At 34.9% G+C, this 10,962-nt stretch overlaps 1 pseudogene across 1 annotated transcript; it reads right to left on the reverse strand.

The window, feature by feature from the left end:
• Positions 1-1,844: 1,844 nt before the first annotated feature.
• On the reverse strand, positions 1,845-2,449 carry LOC308639366 (prostaglandin E synthase 3-like; annotated as a pseudogene). Its single transcript has one exon. The product of its transcript is annotated as a prostaglandin E synthase 3-like (transcript).
• Positions 2,450-10,962: the final 8,513 nt, after the last annotated feature.

A 10,962-nucleotide genomic window follows, 5' to 3' on the forward strand; every position in this document is an offset into this window, starting at 1 on the left:
TATCTAGAATTCATCTATTTCTCCCATGCTCCCCTTCCCTGCCCCACTATGAGTCAGCCTCTTTATTTCAGAGAAAAAAATTTGGCATTTGTTTCTTATTTTTTGGGGGATTGGCTAAGTTCACTTAGCATTATGTTCTTCAATGCCAGCCATCCATTTACACACAAATGCCATGATCTTAATCTCTTTTATTGCTGAGTAAAATTCCATTGTGCATATGTGTCACATTTTTATCCAATCATCCACTGAAGGGCATCTAGGTTGGCTCCACAGTTTAGCTATTGTGAATTGTGCTGCTATAAACATTGATGTGGCTGTGTCCCTGTAGTATGCTGTTTTTAAGTCCTTTGGGTATAGTCTGAGGAGAGGGATAGCTGGGTCAAATGGTGGGTCCATTCCCAAATTTCCAAGGAATCTCCATACTGCTTTCCCTATTGGCTGCACCAATTTGCACTCCCACCAGCAATGTATTTTTAAAATGTTATTTGGAAAAAAAAAAAAAGAGGAGAGGTAGACTTCTGGCTGCCAATTCCACGTGGAAATAGCTAAGAAAGGTGAATTTTAACACATGATAAATTACATTTTTTTAGGTTTCATAAGATAGATGAGGACATGGAACTAACTTCTTTATCCCAAGACTGCAGACACAGAAAAAGGAGTAGAGGGAATCATGAGTAGAAGTCATGATGGGAAACACTGCCAGGTGGAAAACTTTGACATGTAATTGACAAACTTAGGAGGTTAATTGTGACATCTCAGAGTTAGAAAGTACAGGAGGATCCAGTAATTCAAAGGCCTCAACATTTTGTTAATGTTATTTTCACAAATTCATCCAGTTTCTAACAATCAGTACCTAAAAAAAAAATACCATAATGTTTCTGGAAGGAGGAGGAAGAAAAGCAACCATTTTTAAATATACTACAGTACTCTGTCTTTAATAATACCTCCATTTAGGATAATTTATAATGGAAAAAAATACAGTATGTACTGTTACATTATAAGTTAAACTATAAATCAATAACAGAAACCTAATTGGGTATCCACAAAATTCATGGAAATTAAACAACAATGTTCTTTTTTTTAAGTCTTCCAACAGTTTATTAGAAAGAATGTAGACATTTAAAAAAACCCCACTGTCATGAACATAAATTGAGGTTTTCAGCCAGATAAGCTGAATTTTAAGAAAAAAGAAATTTAAAAAATCCAATAGTGTATTAACATTTTTTCACTCATTTGCCATACTGACAGTGCAAAAACAAATCTGGTCTAAATGTATAGACTCTCAAGCAACAATGTACAGCTTTCTTCGTCCTCCATGCTAAGAGATGTAAAAGCTTAAGGGCCAAACAATACCAAATGAATAGGCTTCAAAAACCATCTAAGTTAAGGGCATTCACTAGTTTTAGCTAAGATACATCTGGAACACTGACAAGTAATCACTTACATACAATAATAGGCAGTAAATTTTCTGAAAAATAAACTTTAGTGTAACAATCCTGTAGGGTACACCAGAGGAAAGGCAGGTTATCAGTTTAAGATGTCAGCCAATTTGTTTCAGCCACTCTTGAGTCCATATCCTAAAACCTAAAATTTAGTTATCTTTCCCTAAGCTGAGAGCTTCCTATCATGTCAGTAATTATATTATAAAGTAAAGGAGACAGGTGAAATGTTTTTACTTATCACAACTGCTGTTATCAATTGCCTAGGACCTCAACAGCTTCATGGAAGTCTGGGAAATGTTCATGCCTTAGCTGACTTAAATTTGCCTCATACAATGGTACATTATCAACCCTTAGTGAAGCTTTTAAAAAGGGGGGGGGGGACAGGTTGAAAAATGGGTTAAAGGAGGCAGATACAGCATCTGCCTTTAGAGCTATAACTCAGGAATTTTCTCAATTATGAAATCTTGTGAAGAAGTAATTTTCTTTCTCAAAATCCAGGCGACGACAATATTCCTTACTCCAGATCTGGCATTTTTTCATCATCACTGTCTTGTAAATCATCATCTGCTCCATCTACTTCTGGTAAATCTACATCCTCATCACCACCCATGTTGTTCATCATCTCAGAGAAACGATCAAAATTAGGCATGTCTTCATCTGAATCATCTTCCCAATCTTTCCAATTATTGAAGTCCACACTAAGCCAATTAAGCTTTGCCCTTTCTTTTGTTAACCTAGGCCATGATTAGCCAGACTCTCCTTTTCGTAAACAACATAAAATTGATCTGTCCGTTCTTTTATGCTTGGAATCATTTGGATCAATACAGTGAAAAATATCAATTTCATTTAAATGTTTAAAATTATCACTTCCTCCAAGACAACTGAAAATAAGTTTGGATTTTTCAAAATTTACATTAAACATCTTTACTGTCTTCAACACAAAATTCAATGAAGACATAGTCCCTTTGATCGTACCACTTTGCAGAAGCAGGCTGCATTGTGAACGGGGCAGGGGGACGGGCGAACGGGTGGGAGGGCCTCTCTGGCGGCGGCGGCTGGGGAATCAGCTCCTCTCCGATGGCGACTCCGGCGTTTTCTCCCCAATCGCGGCCTCTAGTCGCTCTCCTTAGGCGACGGCGGCAGCGGGCTCGACCTAGATCCCCAGAATGCACCGCGCGAAGAGAGCGGCTCTTTGACCGGGGAGAAGAGGAAAGCGTAGGAAAAGGGGCGCGAGGACAGAAAATGAACGTGCGTGCGTGCGAGCGAGGGGTGGTGAGGCCCAAACAACAATGTTCTAATACAACATTTGAGTCTGAGGAGAAATTTTAAGGTTAATTTTAAAATTCACATATAATTAAATTGAAAATAAAACAAAATTAGTTTTTAAATGGAAATGTAAAGCATTCAGTGCATATATTATAATTGAATATATAAAATCAGTTTCCTTATTAGAAATCTAGAAAATAATGAAAAAATTAAATCCAAAGTTACTAGAAGAATATAACATAAGAGAAATAATTTATGAGTGTATTATTGTTACTCACATAAAATATCTGAAGCGGGAGAACTTTATAAGGAAAAGTGGTTTATTTTGTCTCATGCTTCTGGAGGTACAAAGTTGAGAGGCAGCATATGTTGTTTGCCTTACCTGCAGAATCAAGACATACTGCAAGAGATCATATAGCAAGAAACAGGGAGCATGTATGTATGTTTACATGATCTGTGCTCAATCTCTCTGTCTCTCTCTCTCTCTCTCTTTCTCTTTCTCTCCCTTACCATATCCTTGAGTATTTGATCATGGAGATTCCATCCTAATGACCTCATTTAATCCTAATCACTTACAAAAGTATTCACATATATACCTCTAAACTTAGTTGGACTGATTTTTCATTCTCTTGTTACTTCTCAATGAGGATGAAATTTTATAACGTGAAGTTTTGGGGGTAGTGAGCTAACCATATATACCATAACAAATAATAAATATGAGAAAGTAAATTAATTGAAATAAAAATTAGAGCAAAAATAAATACAATAGGAAATCATAAGGAAAATAAATGAAACACAAAGCTGAATTTTTAAAAGATAAATAAAGAGAAAAACCTCTAGTCAAACTAATAAAGAAAAAGCAGTCAGAAATCACTAAAATTAGAAATTAAAGAGAGGATACCACTACAGATACAAGTACATTCAAACAAGAATTAAGGAATGAAATGAACAACTCTAAGTCCATAAATTGGTTAAGCTAGGTGAAATAGACCAATTCCTTAAAAGAGATTCATTCTGACAAAATGCACAAACTAGAAATACACAACCTGAATTGTCCTATATCTACAAAAGGAATGCAATCAATAATTAATGCCTTTCCATAACAGAATACACCAGGCCCATATAGCTTCACTAGTGAATTCTTCCAAATATTTTAGAAGAAATTTGATTAACTCTGTAATTTTTTTATAAAGAATAATTCCTAACTCATTCTATGAAATCAGCTATACCGCAATACCCAAATCAGACATAGGTATTACAAGAAAAAAAATGACCAACTAATATTCAAATAATCCATGAAAATATCAAGAAACCACATTTAAAATTCATTGGAGTAGGTGAATGCTCTGAAATGCAAACTAATGGGATGCACTATCTTTTTAGTAAATAATACTAGACAAACTTCCAAATCTTAGGAATATAATATGAATACAAGATGCATACAGAATTCCAAATGGACAAGATTAAAAGAAATCCTTTCCAAAACACATTATAATGAAAATGCCTAACAAGGAGATATTTTTTGAAGCTGCACGACAAAAATGGCAGATCATGTTTACAGGTAATCCAATTTAGATTTTAATTGATTTCTTAACCCAGACACTTAAAGCCAGGAGGTCTTGGAATAATATGTACCAGTACTCAGAGAATATGGATGCCAACAAAGATTTTTAGATCCAGTAAAATCATCCTTCATAATTAAAGATGAAATAAAAACTTTCTATGTTGAGCATACTCAATGAATTTTATGCATAAGAAATGAAAAATAAAAATGACTACCATTATAGAAATGAATTTCAATATAATAATAATCAATTAAAAGTGAATCAAGGGGCCCGGGTTGTGGCACAGTGGTAGAGAACTTGCCTAGCATGTGTGAGGTACTGGGTTTGATCCTCAGCACCACATAAAAATAAATAAATAAAATAAAGGCGTTGTGTTCATCTATAACTAAAAAATATATTAAAAATGAGAATCAAGACTAGAAGAATATTCAGTTACAGAATCAAGAATGAATTACGCTTTAGAAATAAATGCAAATGGCAGGAAACAAAACTCATCTTTCCACAATAACATTATATAAATATATATGGTATAAACTCTTCATTCAAAAATCATAGATTTGCAGATTGAATTAGAAAACAAGACCCTCAAATATGTAATTTGCAAGAAGACATTCACAGATAAAGATATACTATGAATATCTTTGCCAACATTTATTGTTATTTGTATTCTAGATACAAATTATTCTAGATAATTGTCATTCTCATTGACATGAAATGACATCTCAATGTAGTCTTAATTGCATTTCCATAATTGCTAAAGATGTTAACTTTTTTTCTTATGTTTGTTGAAAATTTGTATTTTTCTTTTGAGAAGTTTCTGTTGAGTTCCTTTGTCCATTTGTTAATTCAGTTATTTGTTTTAGGGTGTAAAGTTTTTTTTCAGTTCTTTGTATATTCTGGATATTAATATGTTATATGAGGATAAAGGATCAAGAATCCTTTCCCATTCTGTACACTCTCCATGTTCTTAATGTGTGACAGTCAACAAATTTGTACATATTTGGATGTCTGGATATTTCTTGTTTCAGGAAAACTGTGCAGAGATTTAAAAGTAAAGGAAAAAATAGAACAGTTAGCAATAAGAAAGAGGAAGGGGATCAAGAAAGAGAAATAGAGGACATGGGGAAGTATTGGGAAACAAATCTATCAAATGAAATTATGTCTATATATAAATATAACACAATGAATGCCAAATATGTATGTACATATGTATGTATGTATAAACACATACATACACATAAATATAAAAGCACACACATATGTGTGTGTGTGTGTGTGTATATATATATATATATATATATATGCTTATAATGCACTAAATAGTAATAATAGAAGGAAAGTCATCAGAGCTGAGTGCATATATCAAGGGGATAAAGGAATGGAGGGAAGGGGTAGGTAATGGGAAATGAGATTGATCTTGTTATGTATGTGCATTTTCAAATTTGGCACAATGAATTCCACTAATACTATATAGTTTTAATGCACCAACAAAAAAGGTGCATAAGTATGTACATAATCTGGAATTGTGCCAATGAGAGACTTTCCCTTTGCCACTGTCCTTCATAGATGTCTCACAAAAGGAGGCTGTGGTACTGAAGCTGTCCGCTTTCATGCAGAAAAATGTATAAATGAAGCCCAAGTCATCCTTTTTGCCAGGGACCAAAAGGGAGTTCTCCTTCAAAGAATAGCCTGACAGTGCCAGGGACCAAAAGGGAGTTCTCCTTCAAAGAATAGCCTGACTGTTACAAGAAACAGCCCCCGGGGAGACATCTCGCCTGGGAGACACCCTGCAGCCATCCATCTCCCTGAGACATCCTGTGGCCATCTGTCTTCCTGAAACATTCTGCGCTATCTCACCTTGTGAAGACTTCCAGCAACTGTCGATAAGAGAGCTCCCCCATCCCCAGCCCATAAATACCCCTGTGTGAACAATAAAAGTTTGCAGCTTGATCAGAACTTTTGTCTTGCTGTCACCCTTCGTGTCTCTTGTCCCTTCATTCCTCCCCATCTAGGTTCGCTGCCCACGTTGATGTGTCCTGCCGTTCGGGACACCTTTTTAAAAAACTGATCATATGTACTTCCTGCAGAGCCATAGGTAAAGACTGGGAGAAAGAAGACAGAGTAGTAGATATTGGAATCATGGATATTTATCTTGTTTCTTCATGTAACATACTTGTGCATTCAGAATTTGCTGAAGCATTATAATGCATAGGATACTTGAAAATGGAGTGATGTCTGTGCCCAACTTTATGGCCTGGTGGTTCACATAATGACTAGTTAATGATAGTTAGCTTTGGCATATGGTAACTTTATAATATATGGTTAAGCATTCAGTTTCCATCAAGTCAAAATCTGCCTCTCAAAGGGATAGTAGTTATTGTTATGTGATGGCATGGACTTAATTCAAAATTTGAAAGGCTTCCCCTGCAATTCACCTACAGGAGATTAACAAACTCTTCAAAAATCATCTCTATCTGCCATTGATACCTTAATTATGATTGTACTTGTTGGATTATATAGCCCTAGTGTCAGATCAATTTGCACAGCATATTGGATGTGTTGCAGAGCCTTCTCTTATTCTGGGATCTATTAAACTGGCAGAATTAATTCACTTGGTAAATAGATCAGATAAGACACCCACCTAAATAATGTGTTGCCTGTAAAATCCAAATAGGCCTTCTAGGTATGATGCCTTTTACTTTGCTATAGGATGGGCCAGGTGCAACAATATCTTTCAACTCAGAAGGGATACCTGGATATATCACATATCACTGATACCCAGAAAATTCTTTAATGTAGAAAGTCCCTAAATTTTAATTGAATTTATTTTCCACCATCTAATACACAAATATCTTACCAATAAGTCCAAAATGCTAGTCCCTAAGTTTTAATTGAATTTCTTTTCCATCATCTAACACACAAATATCTTGCCAATAAGTCCAAAATGCTTGCTACTTCTTGCTCACTTGATCAAATCATTATAATGACATAAATATAATAGCCTAATGTGATATCATTGGGAAGGGAAAAATGTTCAAGATTCCTGCAAAGTTATGACATAAAATTAGATCATTATTTTACTTCTGAGGAAGGACAATGAAGGTGTATTTCTGGATTTTTCCATCCAAAAGCAAACTGATCCTCTATGGTATGGTGTGAAGTAAAAAATATATATATATATATATTTGTCAGATGAATAGCTGCAAATTGAGTTGCCACGAGATATATTAATTTACTCAAGTAACACAATAGCATCTAATATAGCAACTCAAGCAGTGCCGCAGTCTGGCTAGGCACAATTCAGGAGCCACTTGTCAAAAGAAACTAACTTTATTTTTAGAACCACACACGCCAACCAAAACAGCTCCTCAAGAAAATCCCTCAGAGCCCAACTTCCACCAGCTTCCCACAAGCCTCTCACCCACAAGCCTCTCCACCTCCCCCAATCCTCCTGCTCTTGAGGCTGATTGGCTGGGTCACGTGGGCGGAGCCAAATAAGTCCCCCAATGAGCAGCTCCGTGGTCTGAAAGGGCAGGGAAACAGCCCAATGAGCATCACCGCAGAGGAGCCAATCAGCTAGATGTTGCTGGGGCCACTGTGAGCCAATCATCAGCCGGCAGCTGGAAGTTTGCTGGCAGCTGGAAGTTTGCTGGGGCCCCTTTGGCTGTGGCTCTCAACAAAGCAGAGTCACTATATCTTTACTTTTATGCTAATTCAATGTCATTCTAAAAGGTCTCTCTACATTCTTCATAGTCCAAACAGGAAAATTCAAAGGGGAAATGGTGGGAATCCCCAGCCCTGCTTCTTTTAGGTCCTTTATGGTGGCACTAATCAATACAATACATCTAAAAACCTAATATTAGTTTTTATTTGCTATTTTCATTGTAGAGCCAGGCCTAATGTTTCCACTTGGCCTTTCCCACTACAACATGCTTCACTGCACAAATTAGGGAACCAATGAAATGATTCTGCCAGCTGCTTGCTAAGGATTTCTATTCTAATAATGCTTTCTGGAACTGCATAAATGGCAACAGAAAGTGCTTGAGAAACCCGTGAACTTATTTTGATTTAGATCCACACTAAAAATTTAGTATTACTTGAGTTCCAAAATCCACTACACATACTAGAGAGCCATAATTATGTTGCAGGTCTCTTAAAATAAATGTCAGTTCAGTAATCCTAAAAAGTCTGATTATTTCCTTTTATTTCAGTTTAATGGTATCCAAGTAAATTCAGGATGGGAGAATGGTAAAAAGTGTTATTTGTTGTTGTTGTTGTTGTTTGTTTGCTTTTTGGGTTTTTTTTTTTTTTTTTTTTTTGATAATACTAAGATGTTTCCTTTACAAGACTCGACTCCCCATCATTCAGTGGCTTCTAGGTCTCAATTCTGGCATTAGCCCCCTCAAAACAAAGGTAAAAGGTAATAAGGTAAATATTACTGGAAGAATGGGTGGGAGTGGAGATGCCACTGCTGTGGGAAGTCAGCACGTCACTTCTCATAAAAAGTAAAAAAAAAAAAAAAAAAAAAAAGTAAAATAGAAAAAGAAGACCTCAAACTTCTCAAATATTAAGAGCTTAATGTCTCTAGACTAACCAGGGTCCTCCCACACATCTCTATCATAAATTACAGGATCCAATATCCTCACTTTAACAGTAGTCACTCTCAAAGGTTGATGGTTAAATCTGTGTTGTAATTCAGTCAATTGCATAATGATGTTTTGTATTTTGTTTTTAGCAACTTCAGCTCTGTGGCTACAGGAGAGAAAATTCTCCTTCTGTACACAATTGGATAATTTAAAGATACTTATATGTATCCTGAGGCAACAATGTGAATTCTGAACTTGTCCTTTTCTGTAATCACTTTCCCCAGTCATGATAAGAACAAGCAACTGATGTCATTATATAACTTTGTTTCCCACAAATATTACTTTATGAAATTACTACATTGCTTGTCTTTCATTAGTGGTGAAATATGAATATCATAAATATTTATTTTGCATACTGTAGCCAGATTTGGGGGTCCAGAAACAATGAAAATGAGATCAAATCAAGAAAAAAAATCAACTACAGAAAAAGCTTTATTGGGCTTTCTGCTCTAACAAGAAGTAAGATGCATCTCTGACAGAGAACATGTCAAGCTGGCCTTCTGAACAAAAAAAGGGGCCAGTATTTATTCATATTTAGGAGTAGTGGAATTTTCAATGGTTTTGTTCACAGTTTTTTTTAAGTTTTATTTCCCTGTGCAATCATTCTGGCTATAAGGATTGGGCGGTCAGCTTGGAGCCTAGTAACTCTTGAATTCCTTCCACTGGTGCCTCATAGTCTTTTGAAAAGCACGAGTATTTCTGTAACTGTTAAGAGAATACATAAGTTGGTGAAGGAGTGGAAGAAAACACAAATTATGTAACAGGTTGAGAGCCCTGGAAATTTGCCTTTACCCCTTCAGCGTAATCCTTTCTACAAATATTGATTTATATTTTATCTAGTTCATCCGTGGGGATATAACTCTGAAGACATCCTGGTTTTAACAATGCAAACTGATGTTTGACATCAACAAGGCTGTTTGAGAGAGTGAGGTACTAGAGAATACACATTCCATGCTTTTAGTGAGTAAAAGGTCCTGAGAAGAACAAGAAAAATTACATACAACACTTAATGGTTGATGGCTATGAGTTAAACTCCCAGTAATACATTAGTTGTTTCTCACAGGGACCCTTGAGAGTCTCATGTAATATTTTATGCCATAGAGTATGTATTCTTTATTCTATTTTAATTATAATCCTTATCTTTTTTAGTCTTTCTATATTGCAATCAATTCCAGAAATTCCTTTACTAATAAAAAAAAATCCCTAAAAGGATGTCCCTCTAGAATCATTCCCATTATCAAAATCTATATTATATAAGTTTCTCCAGGGAAGCAGAACTAATAGAAAATATGAGTATATATTTATATTTGTATTTTAATTATATATATATATATATATATATATATATATATATATATATATATATCTGTAGCTCAGTGGCAGAAATCTTGCCTAGTATGTGTGAGACACTGGGTTCGATCCTTAGCACCACATAAAAAAAAAAGGCATTCTGTCCATCTACAACTACTATGAATTTTTGTTTTAAATTTTTAATAAATAAGCAAAACTGGTCATTATGTTATAATAGCTTTGATCATACATTACGTATAATGCAACATATGGGGTGTTAGTATATCTTACTTATTTCTAAACTAAAAATGTAATGAATAGGTATTTTATGCAACTCAATGCAATTTGCATGTGTTCAGGGTGACTTTTACCATTTCATCATTGGGGGATATTTTTAAAATTCATCTACATTTCTCTCTATTAAAAATGTGTGTAAGTGTGATCATGTATTCACACAGCTCCTTAGTCTAAGCAATTTAAAATATACAGATTTCCATCCTCATTAAATTTCATATTATTCTCTGGAAAGTAAGAAGTATGTTGCTTTTTACCTCTTTTTCAGTTTCTGAAATGATATATCATGGGTTATACACACATTTAGAAGTAGAGTAGAATAATAATATATGTGTTTCCTTAGGGGTTTTTTACATGATATGAAAGCTTTCATTGCATACTGGTTTTAATAATTTTTGTTTTTCATTAAAAAGATATTTGAAAAATATAATACATTAAATAAGACAATGAAAAAATGTC

This window comes from Spermophilus citellus, assembly GCF_964194105.1.
Source record: "Spermophilus citellus genome assembly, chromosome: X".
In the NCBI taxonomy this organism is placed as follows: domain Eukaryota; kingdom Metazoa; phylum Chordata; class Mammalia; order Rodentia; family Sciuridae; genus Spermophilus; species Spermophilus citellus.